Genomic DNA, 22,211 nt, shown 5'->3' with positions numbered 1-22,211 from the left:
CTTTGAAGCTAAGTTCTAGGGTTTAAAGCACATTTCAACAATTTTTTTCTATATAGAAACAACATATTTTAAAACTTTATTTCCTGCCAATGTGGTACCACTGGGAATTTTATAATAGTTAAATGACAAAAATATATGTCATAACTCAGCACAAATAGCTTTTTTACGAGTTAGCACCAATCTTTGGCTTTATTTGCCCATATTGCAGAGTGCCAAATGTAATACAAATCAAATCTTCTCTAAATATGTACATGTAGGTAGTCCTCAATATAAAAGTACTCAGCAAATAATTGTGAAAGAAATTTAATTTTCAAGGAAAGAATAAATTTAAATGTCAAATAAAAATGTTGGGCTAAAACTGTATCTAAATATTGTTTCAAGTTCAGACTACTGATTAATTTGTGATCTAATTGAAGAAAATAGGGGAAACCGCTAGACCATTCAGGTATGACCTAAATCAAATTCCTTACTATTATACAATGGAAGTGGGAAATAGATTTAAGGGACTATATCTGATAGAGTGCCTGATGAACTACGGACAGAGGTTCATAACACTGTACAGGAGACAGGGATCAAGATCATTTCCAAGAAAAAGAAATGTAAAAAAGCAAAATGGTTGTCTGAGAAGGCCTTACAAATAGCTGTGAAAAGGAGAAAAGTAAAAAACGAAGGAGAAAAGGAAAGATATAAGCATCTGAATGCAAAGTTCCAAAGAATAGCAAGGAGACATAAGAAAGCCTTCCTCAATGACCAATGCAAAGTAATAGAGGAAAACAATACAATGGGAAAGATTACAGATCTCTTCAAGAAAATTTGAATATTTCATGAGAAGATGGGCTCAATAAAGGACAGAAATGGTATGGACCTAACAGAAGCAGAAGATATTAAGAAGAGGTGGCAAGAATACACAGAAGAAGTGTACAAAAAAGATCTTCATGACCCAGATAATCACAATGGTGTGATCACTGACCTAGAGCCAGACATCCTGGAATGTGAAGTCAAGTGTGCCTTAGGAAGCATCACTAACAACAAAGCTAAAGGAGGTGATGGCATTCCAGTTGAACTATTTCAAATCCTGAAAGGTGATGCTGTGAAAGTGCTGCACTCAATATGCCAGCAAATTTGGAAAACTCAGCAGTGGCCACAGGACTGGAAAAGGTCAGTTTTCTTTCCAGTCCCAAAGAAAGGCAGTGCTAAAGAATGTTCAAACTACCACACAATTCCACTCATCTCACACACTAGTAAAGTAATGCCCAAAATTCTCCAATAATATATGAACCGTGAACTTCCAAATGTTCAAGCTGGTTTTAGAAAAGGCAGAGGAACCAGAGATCAAATTGCCAACATCTGCTGGATCATGGAAAAAGCAAGAGAGTTCCAGAAAAACATCTAGTTCTGCTTTATTGACTATGCCAAAGCCTTTGACTATATGGATCACAACAAACTATGGAAAATTCTGAAAGAGATGGGAATACCAAACCACCTGACCTGCCTCTTGAGCAATCTGTATGCAGGTCAGGAAGCAACAGTTAGAACTGGACATGGAACAACAGACTGGTTCCAAATAGGAAAAGGAGTACATCAAGGCTGCATATTGTCACCCTGTTTATTTAACTTATATGCAGAGTACATCATGAGAAACGCTGGGTAGGATAAGCACAAGCTGGGATTAAGATTGCCAGGAGAAATATCAATAACCTCAGATATGCAGATGACACCACCCTTATGGCAGAAAGTGAAGAAGAACTAATGAGCCTCTTGATGAAAGTGAAAGAGGAGAGTGAAAAAGTTGGCTTAAAGCTCAACATTCAGAAAACTAAGATCATGGCATCTGGTCCCATCACTTCATGGGAAATAGATGCAGAAACAGTGGAAACAGTGTAAGACTTTATTTTGGGGGGCTCCAAAATCACTGCAGATGGTGACTGCAGCCAAGAAATTAAAAGATGCTTACTCCTTGGAAGGAAATTTATGACCAACCTAGAGAGCATATTAAAAAGCAGAGACATTACTTTGCCAACAAAGGTCCATCTAGTCAAGGCTATGGTTTCTCCAGTGGTCATGTATGGATATGAGAGTTGGACTGTAAAGAAAGCTGAGAGCCAAAGAATTGATGCTTTTGAACTGTGGTGTTGGAGAAGACTTTTGAAAGTCACTGGTACTGCAAGGAGATTTAACCAGTCCATGCTAAAGGAGATCAGTCCTAAGTGTTCATTGGAAATTCCAATACTTTAGCCACCTGATACGAAGAGCTGACTCATTTGAAAAGACCCTGATGCTGGGAAAGATTAAGGGCAGGAGAAGAAGGGGACAACAGAGGATGAGATGTTTGGATGGCATCACTGACTCAATAGACGTGAGTTTGGGTAAACTCCGGGAGTTGGTGATAGACAGGGAGGCCTGGTGTGCTGCAGTCTATGGGTTTGCAAAGAGTCAGACATGACTGAGCAACTGAACTGAACTGATACTTATATTTAAAGATGCTTTTGAAGTTGAAGAAATATATTAATCAGAATTACCTATATTTCTCTTTGTGACAAATGCCACCAAAATCAAAGTGGTATAATACAAAAATGTTTATTTCTCACTCAGATAAGGTCCACTATCCAGGCATCCTTGATGTTGTTGCATTTCCTTCTCAACTCCAATTTTCAGGCTTCACCAGAATAAAGGTGAACATGGAAACTATCACACTAGCTCTTAAGGAGTTAAGGCCATAGTAAATCTTATCATCCTCAGTCACAGATTATGGGAGAGACTAGTCGCATAGTCCCACCTGGTGCAGTTTTTCTTAAATGCAAAAAGGTGAGAAGAACTGGTGATATCGGTGAACATGTATAATGCTAACCTCAAAACTCCATCATAGTAAGACAGATTTGTCTTAAAGCTGTTTTTCTCTGGACTTGGTTGACTAACATCCCCCCAAATTAAGGTCTACCAGGAACCTCAGAATGAGACTCATTAAGAAAAATGGTCTTTGAAGATGTAATTAGTTAAGATGAGGTCATGTAGAATTAGAATGGGCCCTAAATTCAATGACTGGTGCCCTTATAAGAAAGTCAGTTGAAGACACAGTGAGACACCATTTGAAAACAGAGATTAGTGATGACTGGAGTACTGCACTCACAAGCCAAGGAATGCCACGATTGCCAGCAACCACCAGAAACCAGACATGAAACAGATTCTTCCTCAGAGCTTCTAGAATGAAACAGTCTTACTAACATCTTGATTTCAGACTTCTAGCCTCCAAAATCGTATGAAATAAGCTTGTTATTTTAAGCCACCTCATTTGTAGCCATCTGCTATGCCAGCCCTAGGAAATCAATGTATAGCTTCCAAAACAAAGTTGTAGGTAGAGTTTCATCACTTCTCCTCTGTTTTGGACCTACAGACACAGGCAGAGACATTGTCACACCAACTCACTGAGAGGTCTGACCCTATTTTAACCACTTAGGGTATTCAACTTGAGGAAAGTCACAAAAAAGATGACACTGAATCACTTAAACTCATGAGGACATTTAATCATCAACCAAATTATTTAATCATCAGCTCTCCTTCTGTTAATATTCTATTGTATTTGCTCTGAAACTCTGAAAATTCATGCAGAATTTGAAGTCTCCTGGGAAGCCAAGAAAAAAGAATAGCAGTAATGGTCTGTACATTTTCTTAGACTTTTGCTAGTGATACTCATATACACTTCAGTGATGAAGAGGTTAGGCATGTTGAGCTGGGGTTACAACTACAGTTAAACACTTATAAGAATGTCGGAATTTCTGTTCCAAGGTCACTATTTAGCAATTTCACAAATAGTTAATGAGATGTCAGAAGTTGGTTGTCATAAAAACCAAGTCAATGGGAAGATAGACATGAAATGCTTAAATTATTCCTTCTTTTAAAGATATATTAGACACATCTCTGTAACATCTATAGATGTTATAGAGATAACATAAGATAACATCTCTCTTCCTATGAAGAGTATTTTATTCTTTACTAAAGTTGCAATCCTTCAGCCATAGATTAAATCATGTAATTTTCAGAATGTTTTCAGAATATTTTACTTTTCTAGGAATACTTTTTCCGTTAAAGTTGCAATGAAGCAGAAAGAAACCACAAAACACTGCAATTTCTGTTACATCAATTCACTGATATTAATATTTAGCTTCACTTTGCCAACAGCCACCTTTGAAGCATGCTTATTGTTCTTTGCTGTATCTTATTTCAACTCATTTATTTCAATGTTAGCATCTGAGCCTTTGCAGCATATCTAGTTATGTGGAAGAAAAATCACTGAAATGGTCTACTGCATTACTGAAATATAACCAGGCATTATTATCTCTGAAGTACTGCCATGACAGCCATTTGCATAGTAACTCGAAGGGTCTAATTCGCTTCAACAATGTCCTGTGATGGGCAAGGGCTGATGTATGAGCTCTGTATTGAGAATTACAATCAAATATATCATTTTAATGTACCCAAATGGATGCATGTATGATTCCAAAATCCATAATAACTAGTGTCATCAGACCATGGTAGCTAGAATTTTCATGCTTATATTTCCACCAAGCCCACATCGTTTCCCTAATAGTGCAGTTGGTTTTAACATTACAATGCCTAGACTGAAATAGACCGAAATTATTCTCTGCCATGATTGCTATTAAGTGACACCAGAGCATTAAAATGAATAACCATGAGAGAGAAAGGCCAACTTCCTAATGTCTTGTGGAATACAGTGCTTTTTGTTTTAAAATACAGAGACAAGAATCAACCTCAATTTTCTTTATATAATCCATGTAACTGAGTGACTCATTTTCTCCAGTTTACACAAAAATCAACTGTTATTCCATTTTTTCCAATATTTCTCTCAAGTACATGTTGAATATTCTTTTTACCATTTAACAGAGTTTACTTTTTTTTTATAATGCCTGTATAAATATTTTCCAGGAAGCTTGTGTTTTCTTTAAAAAGATTTTCTTTCTACATTATGCACAAAATATATTGGGTTTACTCCATGAGCTTTTATCTAATTTTCATGTAATGAGTTTATATATAGTCTACTTGATTGTATCTGCTACTAAAACAGAAAAATCTTAAGGTGAAGAAAGAATAACCTCTATGTCTCAGCATTGCAGAATTTTTTTTTTAATCTTATGATGCTAATGACAGTGATTGGGATGATAATGTTAAAAAAATATAACTTATCTGACTCTTAGTTTACAGTTTTACAGAATTAAATGACAGGCATAAATGCAAACATGTTTAAGTGACTTTTGTACACTTACTAAAGACAAACCATGGAGAAGACACACATAGAACCTTCCCTCCTAGAGTTTACAGTATAGGAAAAAGTTTTAAAACAGAAAATTAAATATTTTTTTGGAGCTAGCATGCCAAACTGCCCTATCTGTGCGGTTTGTAGGTTAACTGCAGATAACACTTTATAAAATGTTTATTTCTTCCGATTCCTTATGCAATCATGTCACTGAATTTTTCTTCAAACTGTTTTATCATGTCAATTAAGTGTTCTAATTAATTACTGTCTGACAGGAAATAAAATATATACTATACTATTTAACTTCTAACCTATCTATACTGTTTGAGTTTTAGTTCTTCTAAGGAACTCATAGGCAAATAGACCACCTACCACTTAAATTATATCATAGCTTCCAAATGTAATTAAGAGGAAATCAACAACAAGAGTTTATTGTGCTCAGAGCACAATCAGCAATGTTAACATTAATCAGTGTTAAATATGATGTGAAATTATTAGCATCTACTACTTCAAACTATGTGGTGAGCCTACGTACCCATCTATTATGCTACTATTAGCAATGTAAAACCCCTTGGCATAGCCTTTTTGAAGCACTGAAATTCAAATCCAAATCATCAACCATTATACTTCATAGTGTTTACCTGCTCTTCATCTGCAGAAGGACAATTAAAAGCCATAAAATAGTGATATAAAATCTATAATAAAAAGAATTATTTCCTTCTGAGATTTGACTAATATGACAATCTGTTTTCTTGTTACCATACATTTTAAATGAAGTAAGTGATGTGTCTTGTACCAGTATTTAAAAACTGTCTTTTGAATTCTTACCAAAAATAGTAATTCTGGCTAAACCTCAAAGACAAAAACATTTAGTAGGTTTGTTGAAACAGATACTTGTTTTAATTAAGGGTTCTTTTTGATAGATGATGAAATTCTGATATATCCTCATTAGAAATCTGCAATAAAAGAGTACACCATCTAAGAATGCCTTGAGTGTTTTTATGGAATATCAGACCTTTAAAAAATATTTTTGAGAATAATAAGAAACCCAAGTTTAACATTGAATGTAGAGCAGAAAAGGAACTAGTAACATTCTTAAGCACCGAAATTCAGGAATATGCTTTTTTCCATCTCTGCACTAAGAAAAATTTAAAGCTAGAAAGGGAAAGATCAAAAACAAATCTAAAAACAAAAACAAAAAAATCTAAAAGTCTTAAAAATCAATTACCTGATTATTCAATTCTTATTTGTTTGTAATATTAAACATGTATATTACCTTTAAAATCATATGAGTTCTAATTTCTGAAGTTATTGCCCTAAATATTTTTAAGAAAGTCAGTATTTTTCCATTTGAATGGATAAACAGCACAAAGAAACACTGTGCCAACAAGGAATTTTACAGATGTATAAGCTTCCAGGATGTTTGGACCATTGCAGACACCTTGGACAAATCTTGCCCCTTCCCATGACACAGAAAATGAGAAATTGATATAGTTGCTCAGATCACCAGCCAGATAATTGAAGTTAGAGCCTGGGGACAAGAACCCAGAAATCATGAGCATTCACAGCAATCAACAGTCTTCTAGAATATCAGCAATAAAAAATGTTTCGAGTTTACACTTGTTATCCTTCTCTTAGGAAGTTAGTCTCATTACTTGTAAATAATGGAAATGAGGGAGAAAAAATCCCTTTTACTAGGCATATTTATAACTCACAATGAGAGCACAGATGTTAAAAGTCTGCTATTAAGTGGGCTGCCATATCATATTTTGTCTTATAAACACAACTGAAGCATTTATGTGTGGAAATTAGAGCATGTCTCTGAAGGCTGCCCAGGACACTCATTGTGCAAACTTAAATGTGTGTTTCCATGCTAAATTTTACTGTTTTGGTTACAAAGATGATTCAAGTTATGTTGAATTGGATGAATTGAATCATTTAAATAAATGTAAACATGGATGTCTTTCAATACTTAACAAAGACCATTATCTATTTTGCAAAAGAGGAGGGAGCACATTGTCACCTCTGAAACAAAGATTCTGGTAATATCTATATAGCACCCAACTAAATTAAGATAAATAAATAAAAACAAACGTTAAAATAGCCAAATAAGTAAAATCCTTGACATACCAAAAACAGAGTATTTGGTAAGCACATAGCCATGAGAATAAAGTACTCAGCAAGTAACTGAATTTCTGACATGAATAGAAAGGGGCATCATGATATATAAACATATTTAAACTATTATTAAAAAAATATCAGCTTTCTCAAGTCCAGCCCACCAAGTTTAGCATGTCCTTCAGTCTGACCCATCCTAACCTGTTTTTAAAAACCTGGCTATCCCAAATCAAAAGTACAAGATAACCATTCACAAGCATAGCCATGTCAGCCTCTCTGGAATTTTCCCTCTCCTGCTTCTCCTTTTGCCTCATTTTCATTACCCCCGGTTTTTCAATTGCTCCAAGATTCACTCTGACTCCTGATTTATCTCTTGACAATATAAATTGGTCAAAAGAACTATGTTTAAGCTCAGATTTCTCTCAAGGACAATCTTTAATATCTCCTCATCATCACACACCACAACGGCATACAATGTCTGCCCATCAGTCCTATGAAACTAACTTTCTGGAACTCCTCCTCAATGTGAGAAAGGAACAGAAAGAGAGAGAAAGAAAGAAAGAGTACTATTTCTGCAGATAAAGTTCACCCCAGGAATCCCACTATTCTGGAAACAAAGACCAACAATATAGCACCTGTCCATTATGTGGGGCTGGTCCGTGTCAACCCATGAGGTACAAACAGCTTTTATCTTGCCTCTTCACATTCTGTCTAGATTGACTCAAAATGTACACAGCATGAATTAATTGACCAGGAGTAGCATCTAGGCAATTACAATTTCTCTTGTGAGAAATAACAAGCAGAAGAGACATTAGACTGTTACTTTCAAAGGGAAAATGGACAACTGTCATAAATGGGGAAAGGTAATATAAACAAATGCCCATAAGTCTGTTTCATACTGATTTATATGTTATGGAATTGTGACCTTCAAAAATTAATGGGCAGTGTTATACCAGCTCTTAAATCACTTAGATTATGTTTTATACTTGTGATTCATTTACTTCAAAACACTTATGCATACACTTACACATACATTTCACAATAACTAATGTCATAAAAATTTTAAAGATCTTATTATAACCTTTTCACTTATTTACAGTATTTAACCATGAAAATTAAAATGTAAAATAAACTATTCTTTTTGCTATATGGCATAATTAATTATCTAGATACACTCATTCCTATAGGTTCTGAATTGCCGTTGTTCAATCTCTTAGTCCTGTCTGACTCTTTGTGACCCCATAGACTGTAGCCTACCAGGCTCCTTTGTTCATGGGGATTCTCCAGGCAAGATTGCTAGAGTGGGTTGTCATGCCCTCCTCCAGGGGATCTTCCGAACCCAGGGATCAAACCCCTATCTACTACATTGCAGGTAGATTCTTTACTGTCTGAACCATCAGGGAAGTGCCACACTCATTCATATAGGTTCTGAATAGGTAAAGTAACATTATAACATGAGTCTCCAAATGTTTGAAAACACATGTGACTGGATCACACAAGGGAACACTGATACAGGAGGAGAAAACATCAACTCTATTGTTGTACCAACCACATTAAAAGTATATGAACTTGGTCAAATCTCCTAAATTCTCTGGGACTCAGACTTCTTAATTATAAAAATGAGATAACATCTCAAGCTTAGATTCACAGGACTGTTGTAAGAATCCAATGTAAACATTTAAATGAAGATGTTTATAAAACATGAAAAGATAATATAATTACTGGTTTTTATGGCTCATCTTTAGTTTTCAATTTTTATTTGAATAATTATATTTATTCAAATGAGCAATTCCACCCCTCTCATTATTTTTTGTTTCATATCTTGACCCCTTGCTAATGCACAAATTAGTAATCATTATCTTTGTTCCCATTTTTCTACTGAGACTCTACAGCAATCCATATCTAAAAATTCCTTCTTGGCAGAGATCAAACCCAAAGAATTTTAAATGTTGCTGTTCTTTCTATTCTTCGTCATTCTATTCAAGTAATCACCAGAATACTCTCAAAAATATCATCTAAAATTTGCATTTTCAATAAATCCCTTTAAGTAATCACATATATTTAAAAAAAGCAAAAAACTATTTAGAGTCTTAGAGACATTCTTCCATACTTCCCTTGGTTGCATTCCATTTCAGCAATATTATTAACCTCTAAATCATTAGGGAAATAAAAGAGCTGGAAATCATTTAAATGGTAGAACTCAAAGAAAGGACCATGGAAAAAATATAAATTGGTTTACAGTCCAAAAGTAATTCTTGGTTGCATTAATGGAATTCTCCTAAACTTTGAATTAGCAAATATAAACTCAGTGAAGACATACAGACTTAACATCTTTGTTTCATGTTTAATAGAGCCATGAAAATTAAAATTGATTGCAGGAGGTGGAAATGGATTTTTTATCAGATCAGAAATAAGAAGCTCCCATGAGAATCTCAGAAAACAGAATGTTAACACTAAGAAAGATTAAATTACTAAAATCAATTCCAAAGCATATTTGTGGATTTGACTATGAGACATAATCATAGACCTGTGGTATTTCTAAATATAAAATTATGTGGTGAACTAATATGAATGATTATGGATGAACATCTACATCTCTACCTATCCAAGCCAATTTATTTATAAGATAGAAAAAATAGCCAATAATCATCATGTTGCCTCATGGACATAATGCTGACCAGACTGACTGTTTAATATGCAAGCTAGTATTAAGGAAGATAGGCAAATCTGCAGTAGTTACCAATTTAAAAAAGTAATAAAAATGGAATTTCTAATGACATATAAGCATGATGATACTCAAGATGGTGGAATAGCTTGTGATACCTCAATTTCTTCAAAAAAAAGTTTATTTCAACTTTTCCCCAGTAGTATATCTAATTAAAACAAAGTTCCTTAAAATAGTTTTTTTTTTTTTTAATTGGAAAGAAAAGGCTTTTATCAACTTAGAATAATAAAACCTAGAATAAGACACTGCTGGGACAGGGGAGAGGAGAGGGTGGGAGCTATGGAGAGAGTAACATGAAAACATATATTCAGTTCAGTTCAGTCACTCAGTCTTGCTCCTTATGACCCCATGGACTGCGGCACACCAGGCTTCCCTGTCCATCACCAACTCCAGGAGCTTGCTCAAACTCATGTTCATTGAGTCGGTGATGCCATCCAACAATCTCACCCTCTATCGTCCCAGTATCCTCCTGTCTTCAATCTTTCCCAGCATTAGGGTCTTTTCCAATGAGTCACTTCTTCACATCAGGTGACCAAAGTATTGCAGTTTCAACTTCAGCATCCGTGCTTCCAATGAACGTTCAGGACTGATTTCCTTCAGGATTGAATGGTATGATATCCTTGCAGCCCGAGGGACTCTCAAGAGTCTTCTCCAACACCGTAGTTCGAAGGCATCATTCTTTGACTCTCAGCCTTCTCTAGGGTCCAAATCTCACATCCATACATGACTACTGGAGAAACCATAGCTTTGACTAGATGGACCTTTGTCAGCAAACTAATGTTTCAGCTTTTTAATATGCTATATAGGTTGGTCATAGCTTTTCTTCTAAGGAGCACGTGTCTTAATTACATGGCTCCAGTCACCATCTGCAGTGATTTTGGAGCCCCCAAAAATAAACTCTCTCACAGTTTTCATTGTTTGCCCATCTATTTGTCATGAAATGATGGGATCGAATGCCAAGACTTTAGTTTTCCAAATGTTGAGTTTTAAGCCAACCTTTTCACTCTCCTCTTTCACTTTCATCAAGAGGCTCTTTAGTTCTTCGCTTTCTGCCATAAGGGTGGTGTCATCTACATATCTGAGGTTACTGATATTTCTCCCTGCAATCTTGATTCCAGCTTGTGCATCATCAAGCCTGGCATTTCTCATGATGTACTCTGTATATAAGTTAAATAGGCAGGGTGACAATATACAGCCTTGACATACTCCTTCCCGATTTGGAACCAGTCTGTTGTTCCATGTCCAGTTTTAACTGTTATTTCTTAACTGCATACAGATTTCTCACGAGGCAGGTCATGCAGTCTGGTATTCCCATCTCTTTCAGAATTTTCCACAGTTTGTTGGGATCCACACAGTCAAAGGCTTTGGCATAGTCAATAAAGCAAAATTAGGTGTTTTTCTGGAACCCTCTTGCTTTTTTGATGATCCAGTGGATTTTGGCAATTTGATCTCTGGTTCCTCTGCCTTTTCTAAATCCAGCTTGAACATCTGGAAGTTCATGTACTGTTGAAGCCTGGCTTGGAGAATTTTGAGCATTACTTTGCTAGTGTGTGAGATGAGTGCAATTGTGTGGTCGTTTGAGCAATGTTTGGTTTTGCCTTTCTCTGGGATTGGAATGAAAACTGACCTTTTCCAGTCCTGTGGCCACTGCTGAGTTTTCCAAATTTGCTGACATATTGAGTACAGCACTTCCCCAGCATCATCTTTTAGGATTTGAAATAGCTCAACTGGAATTCAATCACCTCCATTAGCTTTGTTCGTAGTGATGCTTTCTAAGGCCCACTTGACTTCACATTCCAGGGTGTCTGGCTCTAGGTGAGTGATCATACCATCATGGTTATCTGGGTCATGAAGATCTTTTTTGCATAGTTCTTCTGTGTATTCTTGCTACCTCTTCTTAATATCTTCTACTTTTGTTAGGTCCATACTATTTATGTTCTTTACTGTGCCCATCTTTGCATGAAATATTCCCTTGGTATCTCTAGTTTTCTTGAAGAGATCCCTAGTCTTTTCCATTCTATTGTTTTCCTCTATTTCTTTGCAGTAATCACTGAGGAAGGTTTTCTTATCTCTCCTTGCTATTCTTTGTAACTCTGCATTCAAATGGGTATATCTTTCCTTTTCTCCTTCACCTTTAGCTTCTCTTCTTTTCACAGCTATTGTAAGGCCTCCTAAGACAACCATTTTGCTTTTTTGCATTGCTTTTTCTTGGGAATGGTCTTGATCACTGCCTACTTACTGTACAATGTCATGAACCTCTGTCCATAGTTCTTCAGGCAGTCTGTCTATCAGATCTAATCCCTTGAATCTATTTGCCACTTCCACTGTAAAATTGTAAGGGATTTGAAATAGGTCATACCTGAATGGTCTAGTGGTTTTCCCTACTTTTTTTAATGTAAGTCTGAATTTGCAATAAACAGATAGCCAATGAGAATTTTCTGTATGACTTAGGGAGCTCAAACCTAAGATAGATAAGAATCTAGGGGGGTGGGATGGAGAGGGAAGTGCGAGTTATGTTCAAATTGGAGGCGACATGGGTAAACCTATGGCTGATTCATGTTGATGTTTGCTAGAAACCAATGCAATACTGTAAAACAATTATCCTTCAATTAAAGATAAAATTTTATAAAAGAACATTAGAATTATTTGGCATATCTGTTCATTTTATGGGTAATAAAAAAAAATCTGACCCAAACTGATTTAATGACCCTCAGACCCAACAGAAAGCCAGATATAAGAAACATGTCACTTCCTGAGTCCAGTGCTGTCTCCTTTATAATGTTTCTCATTGTCTTACTGTTTAAAGTAATGATATTTAATTACACAATTAATGAAAAATTCTACAGACTAATATAGTAGTTCCATTTCTTCATCTGAAATACACATCCTTGTTTCTAAATTGGTTAATCTATTTTTACAAGAATTCTATTTATTTTTTTCTTTATACCTCAGGATAACAATTGTAAAGAGCCCATTGAAATATTTTCTTTCCCAGAATTCTTTGACCTTCTAATTTGACTTTCTACCAGTACCACATTTTCAATAAATTTCCATTATTTTAGTAACAAATTCTACAATTAATGACTGTAAAAAATGAATTAAATACCTTTAAGACAATTTGTTTTTAATATGCAGAACTAGAATATGTTAAAAATAGTGTCACATTCTAATGCCCTTTAGAGCAGTCATTTCATATTACCAGTTCAACCTCTTTTTTCCTAATATGCATGACAGATATGGTAGACATATCTCCACTGATATAATGCAAGATTATCCAAAATTCACAAAGTTGGAGACTTATTCTTTTCTCATCAACTTAAGGAAGCACTTAAGATATAAGTGAGTGAGTATGATATTGATAAATATCAACTTTAAATTCCTTTTAATTTATTGAAGAAAAATCATTACTATATCCATACCTTTAGTTACAAAAAAAAATTCAACATACTACACAATTATGAATTCCCAGGATATTTTTGTATGTATATAGATAGTTATCATCTAGAATTATAGTAATTTGAATGGAGAAATAGAAAAGATGGCAATAAAATTAGGTTATTGTTGAACCCTTAAGTATTTACCTTGCTGTTTTTGATTCACTGAGTTGTGTCCAACTCTTTGTGACTCCATGAATTGTAGCCTGCCAGGCTCCTCTGTCCATAGAATTTCCCAGGCAAGAATACTGGTGTGGGTTGCCATTCTCTTCTCCAGGGGACCTTCCCAACTCAGGGATTGAGCCTGGACCTCCTGCTTGGCACAGGAATTCTTTACCACTGAGCCACCTGAGTTAACTAATAAGTAACAAAGGAGAAAGTCTTGCACTTGGCCATGATGGAGCAACTGGTACCCAAGTTCCCCATGCACTGTAAACAATCTTTCAAGTGGACAATATGTATTATGAAACCATTTTTAGGTATTGTAAATAGACCAGTGCAGAGCTGTGACCATATGAGCAAGGAAACAGGAGATGAGCCCTATGTGTGATCCAGGTTTTGCCCAAGGAAACTTAATGGACCATATTGTAGAAAGAGAGACTCTAAGCAGAGTATGACAGTCTAGCAAAAGACAAAGACAGAATAAGTTCAGAGCAAGAATTCACAAAGTCTAGTAGAGAGTGTCTGTTACAAGGCTGTTAACTGATAGAGATATTAGATGTCATACACTATTGGGAGATAGTCTAACTCTAGCCAAGCAAGAATACAGAAATCTCACAAAGTACTTCGCATATTCAATTGAGAACTCTAGAAGACTATGTTTTAGAAGAAAGGCTCAAAACCAGTGTAAGCAGCACACGCTAGGACAAACTACAAAATCGAAGTAGATCAGTTCTCATAAATAACCCAAATGCATCTGGATCAAAAATCCTTTTCATATTTAGTCAACAAGGAAATGTAAATTAAAGCCCTGGGTAAAAATACCTCTTCACTCACTAGAAGAGTCAAATTTAAAATGACTATCAAAATCAAATGCTGGAAAGGATATAGGACAACTAAAATTCTCATGCATTGCCAGCAGGAATATGAAATGGAAAAAGTGCTTTGGAAAACCACTTGGCATTTTCTATAAAGTAAACATGCATCTACCCTATGACTCAGCTATCCCACTCCTATGTATGTAACAAATAAATCATAAAGATCAGAGTTGAAATAAAGGAATCAATAGTAAAGGTTAATAAAACTAAAAGCTGGTTCTTTGAGAAGATAAAATTGACAAATGATTAGCCAGACTCATGAAGAAAAAAAGGGCAAAAAAGATTGAATCAACAAAATTAGGAATGAAAAAGGAGAGGTAACAACAGACAACACAGAAATACAAAGGATCATAAGAGACTATTACAAGCAACTATATGCTAATAAAATAGAAAATCTGGAGAAAATAGACAGATGTTTAGAAAAATTCAACCTTCCAAGACTGAACCAGGAAGAAATAGAAATTAAGAACAAGCCAATTACAAACACTGAAATCAAAACTGTGATAAAAATCTCCCAAAAAACAAAAGCCCAATACCAGACAGCTTCACAAGGGAATTCTATCAACATTTAGAGAAGCGCTAATGCCTATCCTTCCGAAACTCTTCCCAAAAAATAGTAGAGGAAGGAATGCTTCCAAACGCATTCTATGAGGCCACCATCACCCTGATACCAAAACCAGACAAAGATATCACAAATTAAGAAAATTTCAGGACACTATCACTGATGAACATAGATACAAAAACATTCAAAAAATTTTAGCAAACAGAATTCAACATATTAAAACGATCATATACCAGAATCAAGTCGGGTTTATCCAAGGGATGCAAGGATTTTTCAATATTTACAAATCAATCAATGTGATACACCATATTAACAAATTGAAAGATAAAAACCATATTATAATCACAAAAGATGCAAAAAAGCTTTCAGCAAAATTTAGCACACATTTATGATAAAAACTCTTCAAAAAAAATGGGCACAGAAGAACCTACCTTAACATAATAAAGGCTATATACAACAAATCCACTGCCAACATTGTTCTCAATGGTGAAAAACTGAAAGCATTCTCCCTAAGATCAGGAACAAGACAAGGGTGCCTGCACTCACCACTATTATTGAATACAGTTTTGGAAGTCCTCACTACAGCAGTTAGAGAAGAAAAAGAAATAAAGGGAATCCAGATTGGAAAGGAAAAAGGAAAACTCTCACGATTTGCAGATGACATGATACTGTACATAGAAAACACTAAAGATACTATCACAATATTAGTAGAGCTAATCAAGGGATTTAATAAAGTCATAGGATACAAAATCAATACACAGAAAACAACGAAAAATCAGAAAGAGAAATTAAGGGACAAATCTCATTTACCATTGAAACAAAAAGAATAAAATACCCAGGAATAAACCTACCTGAAGGGACAAAAGAGCTGAATACAGAAAAATATAAGACACAGATGAAAGAAATCAAAGAAGACAGAAACAGATAGAGGAATATTCCATGCTTCTGGGTTGGAAGAATCAATATTGTGAAAATAACTATATTACCAAATTAAATCTACAGATTCAATGCAATCCCTATCAAATTACCAATGGCATTTTTCACAGAACTAAAACTGAAAATTTCACAATTCATATGGAAACACAAAGATCCCAAATAACCAAAGCAGTTCTGAGAAAGAATGGAGCTGGATAAATCAACTTACCTGATTTCAGACTACAAAGCTACAGTCATTCAGAAAGTATAGGACTGTCACAAAAACATAAATATAGACCAGTGGAACAAGTAGAAAGCCCAGCAATAAACCCCCACACACATCAATGAGCACCTTATCTTTAGCAAAGAAAGTAAGAATATACAATGGGGAAATGATAATCTCTTCAATAAGTGAAGATCTGGACAACTACATGTAAAAGAATGAGATTAGAACACTTTCTAACACCACACACAAAGATAAACTCAAAATGGATTAAAGACCTAAATATAAGAAAAGAAACTATAAAACTCTTATAAGAAAACATAGGCAGAACACTATATGACATATATCATAGCAAGATCCTCTGTGACTTGCCTCCTAGAATAATGGAAATAAAGGCAAAAATAAACAAGTTGGACCAAGTTAAACTTAAAAGCTTTTGCACAGCAAAGGAAACTATAAGCAAGGTGAAAAGACAACCCTCAGAATGGGAGAAAATAAGAGCAAATGAAACAACTGACAGAATTAATTTCCAAAATATACAAGCAGCTCATACAACTCAATACCAGAAAAACAAACAACTCAATCAAAAAGTGGGAAAAATACCTAAACAGACTTTTCTCCAAAGAAGACATACAGATGGCTAACAAACACATGAAAAGAAGCTCAACATCATTCATATTCAGTTCAGTTCAGTCGCTCAGTCATGTCCGACTCTTTGTGACCCCATGAATCGCAGCACGCCAGGCCTCCCTGTCCATCACCAACTCCCGGAGTTCACTCAGACTCACGTCCATCGAGTCAGTGATGCCATCCAGCCATCTCATCCTCTGTCGTTCCCTTCTCCTCCTGCCCCCAATCCCTCCCAACATCAGAGTGTTTTCCAATGAGTCAACTCTTCTCATGAGGTGGCCAAAGTACTGGAGTTTCAGCTTTAGCATCATTCCTTCCAAAGAAATCCCAGGGCTGATCTCCTTCAGAATGGACTGGTTGGATCGCCTTGCAGTCCAAGGGACTCTCAAGAGTCTTCTCCAACACCACAATTCAAAAGCATCAGTTCTTTGGCACTCAGCTTTCTTCACAGTCCAACTCTCACATCCATACATGACCACAGGAAAAACCATAGCCTTGACTAGATGGACCTTTGTTGGCAAAGTAATGTCTCTGCTTTTCAATATGCTATCTAGGTTGGTCATAACATTTCTTCCAAGGAGTAAGCGTCTTTTAATTTCATGGCTGCAGTCACCACCTGTAGTGATTTTGGAGCCCAGAAAAATAAAGTCTGACACTGTTTCCACTGTTTCCCCATCTATTTCCCATGAAATGATGGGACCAGATACCATGATCTTCGTTTTCTGAATGTTGAGATTTAAGCCAACTTTTTCACTCTCCTCTTTCACCTTCATCAAGAGGCTTTTCAGTTCCTCTTCACTTTCTGCCATAAGGGTGGTGTCATCTGCATATCTGAGGTTATTGATATTTCTCCCGGCAATCTTGATTCCAGCCTGTGCTTCTTCCAGTCCAGCGTTTCTCATGATGTACTCTGCATAGAATTTAAATAAGCAGGGTGACAATATACAGCCTTGACGCACTCCTTTTCCTATTTGTAACCAGTCTGTTGTTCCATGTCCAGTTCTAACTGTTGCTTCCTGACCTTCATATAGGTTTCTCAAGAGGCAGGTCAGGTGGTCTGGTATTCCCATCTCTTTCAGAATTTTCCACAGTTTATTGTGATCCACACAGTCAAAGACTTTGGCATAGTCAATAAAGCAGAAATAGATGTTTTTCTGGAACTCTCTTGCTTTTCGATGATCCAGCAGATATTGGCAATTTGGTCTCCAGTTCCTCTGCCTTTTCTAAAACCAGCTTGAACAACTGGAAGTTCATGGTTCACGTATCACTGAAGCCTGGCTTGGAGAATTTTGAGCACTACTTTACTAGCATTTGAGATGAGTGCAACTGTGAGGTAGTTTGAGGATTCTTTGGCATTGCTTTTCTTTAGGATTGGAATGAAAACTGACCTTTTCCAGTCCTGAGGCCACTGCTGAGTTTTCCAAATGTGTTGGCATTATTGAGTGCAGCACTTTCACAGCATCATCTTTCAGGATTTGAAAGAGCTCAACTGGAATGCCATCACCTCCACTATCTTTGTTCATAGTGATGCTCTCTAAGGCCCACTTGACTTCACATTCCAGGATGTCTGGCTCTAGGTGAGTGATCACACCATCATGATTATCTGGGTCATGAAGATCTTTTTTGTACAGTTCTTCTGTGTATTCTTGCCACCTCTTCTTAATATCTTCTGCTTCTGTTAGGTCCATACCTATCGAGCCCATCTTTGCATGAAATGTTCCCTTGGTATTTCTAATTTTCTTGAAGAGATCTCTAGTCTTTCCCATTCTGTTGTTTTCCTCTATTTCTTTGCATTGATCGCTGAGGAAGGCTGTCTTATCTCTTCTTGCTATTCTTTGGAACTCTGCATTCAGATGCTTATATCTTTCCTTTTCTCCTTTGCTTTTCACTTCTCTTCTTTTTACAGCTATTTGTAATGCCTCCCCAGACAGCCATTTTGCTTTTTTGCATTTCTTTTCCATGGGGATGGTCTTGATCCCTGTCTCCTATACAATGTCACAAACCTCAGCCCATAATTCATCAGTCACTCTATCTATCAGATCTAGTCCCTTAAATCTATTTCTTACTCCCACTGCTTAATCTTAAGGGATTTGATTTAAATCTTAAGGGATTTGGTTTTCCCTACTTTCTTCAATTTCAGTCTGAATTTGGCAATAAGGAGTTCATGATCTGAGCCACAGTCAGCTCCTGGTCTTGTTTTTGTTGAATGTATAGAGCTTCTCCATCTTTGCCTGCAAAGAATATAATCAATTTGATTTCAGTGTTGACCATCTGGTGATGTTCATGTGTACAGTCTTCTCTTGCAAATCAAAACTACAAGATATCACCTTACACCAGTCAGAATGGCCATCATCAAAATATCTGCAAACAACAAATGCTGGAGAGGGTGTGGAGAAAAGTAAACCCTCTTGCACAGATGGTGTGGGTGTAAACCGATACAGCCACTATGGAGGATGGTATGGAGATTCCTTAACAAACTAGGAATAAAACTACCAAATGACCCAGCAATACCACTTCAATATCACTTCAATTTTGATACCAAAAGTCAAAGATACATGTACCCAAATGTTCACTGCAGCACTATTCACAATAGCTTGGACATGGAAGTAACCTAGATGTCCATCATGAGATGAATGGACAAAGAAGCTGTGGTACATATATACAATGGAATAGTACTCAGTCATGAAAAGGACCACATTTGAGTCAGTTGTTATGATGTGGACGAATCTCAAGCCTATTATACAGAGTAAAGTAAGTCAGAAAAAGTTAAACAAGTATGGTATATTAACTCATATAGGAGGAATCTCGAAAGATGGTACTGAAGAATCTGTTTGCAGAGCAGCGATGGAGATGCAGACATAGAGAACAGACTTATGGACACAGGCTGGGGAGGGCAGAGGAAGGAGAGGGTGAAATGAATAGAGAGAGTAGCATGGAAGCATATACACTACCATATGTAAAATAGATAGCCAATGGTAATTTCCTGTATGACTCAGGGGCTCTGTAACAACCTAGAGGGATAGAACAGGGTGGGAGGTGGGAGGGAGGTTCAAGAGTGACTGGACATATGTACATCTATGGCTAATTCATGTAGATGTATGGCAGAAATGAAACCAATATTGCAAAGCACTTATCCCTCAATTAAATATTAAAAAAAAGAAGAAGAAAAATGAAAACATGTGTCCCCAAAAGTCTTCTATTATGCAAGTGAAACAAGTCAGATAGAGAAAGACAAAATTGCATAATTTCACTCATTTGTGGAACATTTTTAAAAATTAATAAATAAGGACCTATCATATAGCATAGGGAACTCTACTCAATATTCTGTAATGAACTATCTGGGAAAATAATCTAAAAAGAGTGGATATATGTATAAATGATTCACTTTGCTGCATGGTAGAAACTAACACAACATTGTAAGTCAACCATAGTCCAATAGAAATTATTTAAAGGGAAAAAAAGGGAAGATTTAAATTACCCAGTGGTAAAAAAATTTAAAAAGTAAAAATATAAAATGCATTCCAAAAAATAAGGAAAATAAACAAAAAACAAAAATGTAGAGAATGAGAACACAATAGTGGTTACCACAGCGGGGGGAATGAAGACAAGTGGAGGAGAGCAAAATGGGTAAAGGAAATCAACTGTAAGGTGAGAAATGGAAAATAAATTTTTAGTGGTGAGCACACTGCAGAATATACAGAAGAAGAAATATAATACTATACACATGAAACTCACAACATAGTAAATTGTTACCTCCATTAAAGATAAATATTTTTTCAATTGAAAAATTAATATAATTAATACAGTAAGGGTATGTGTGGAAAATAGGTATAAATAAAATGGTACATTTGTTAATAATTGTTTTTCAAAATAAAAATGTAAAAAAGAGAACTACTGACACATGAAATGACATAATCTTAAAACCTTACACTGAGCAAAAGAAACTAGAAATAAATGAGTATAAATTGTATGATTCCATATTTATGAAGTTCAAAAATAGACAAAATTAGTCTGATACAGAAATCATTACTTTTCTCATCCATGGTTACAGGACTCGTTTGGGAAGTAAACACAAGGGGACTTTCTGAGATAGTGGAGATACTCTATATCTTGATGCAATATTCAGATTTAGTCATTTGTTACAACTCACCAAAATGCACATGTAAGATCTACTCATCTCAATGTATGTTCTTTTTGCCTTAATTTTAGTAGGGAGAATTTAAGAGGAATATAGAGAAAATCCTCATTAGTCCAAAAGGTCCTAAAGGAACCTAATTAGTTTTTTAAGTACGCTTCTGTTTCACTACTACACTAAATAGATTGAAAGCAATTAATGGGATACAAGTTAATTGAGATGGAGAATGACTTCCTGAAGGAAAATATTGAGATCTCATAAGACATATTGTACATATAGGAGAGGAAAAATAAGACCTTGAGTCCAGAAGAAAAAGAGAAATATAGCCAATCCTTTTTTATAAAGGAGGAAAATAAGGAAATGAAACATTAGAGGTGTATTGCATTGGATAGACATATAAGAGAAAGAAATGCCCGCAATCAAAAATTCAAAAGCTGAGGTGAGATGATCATGAAGGTAAAAAGCAAACTTACAGTTCTTACTCAGGTCTTGGTGTGAAGTTTATGAAAACATCAACAGTAGCTTTGGCTCAGAAATCTACTGAAGATGATTCACCAATTGAAAGGTAAAATAGAGCAATGAGGGAAAAGCCTTTTTTAAGGAAAGAAGTTTATATACACAAACAATTATACAGCAAGAGGCAGTGATAATAGCAATTCAGTTCAGTCCAGTTGCTCAGCCATGTCTGACTCTTTGCGACCCCATGGACTGCAGCACGCCAGGCTTTCCTGTCCATCACCAACTCCCAGAGTTTACCCAAACTCATGTCCATTGAGTCGGTGATGCCATCCAACCATCTCATCCTCTGTCATCCCCTTCTCCTCCCACCTTCAATCTTTCCCAGCATCAGGGTTTTTACAAATGAGTCAGTTCTTCACATCAGGTGGCCAAAGTACTGGAGTTTCAGCTTCAACATCAGTCCTTCCAATGAACACCCAGGACTGATCTTTAGGATGGACTGGTTGGACCGCCTTGCAGTCCAAGGGACTCTCAAAAGTCTTCTCCAACACCACAGTTCAAAAGCATCAATTCTTCAGCACTCAGCTTTCTTTATAGTCCAACTCTTACATCCATACATGACTACTGGGAAAACCATAGCCTAGACGAGATGGACCTTTGTTGGCAAAGTAATGTTTCTGCTTTTTAATGTGCTGTCTAGTTTG

The sequence above is a fragment of the Bubalus bubalis genome, chromosome 4 (genome assembly GCF_019923935.1).
Source record: "Bubalus bubalis isolate 160015118507 breed Murrah chromosome 4, NDDB_SH_1, whole genome shotgun sequence".
Classification (NCBI taxonomy): domain Eukaryota; kingdom Metazoa; phylum Chordata; class Mammalia; order Artiodactyla; family Bovidae; genus Bubalus; species Bubalus bubalis.
This window is presented reverse-complemented; position numbering follows the sequence as displayed.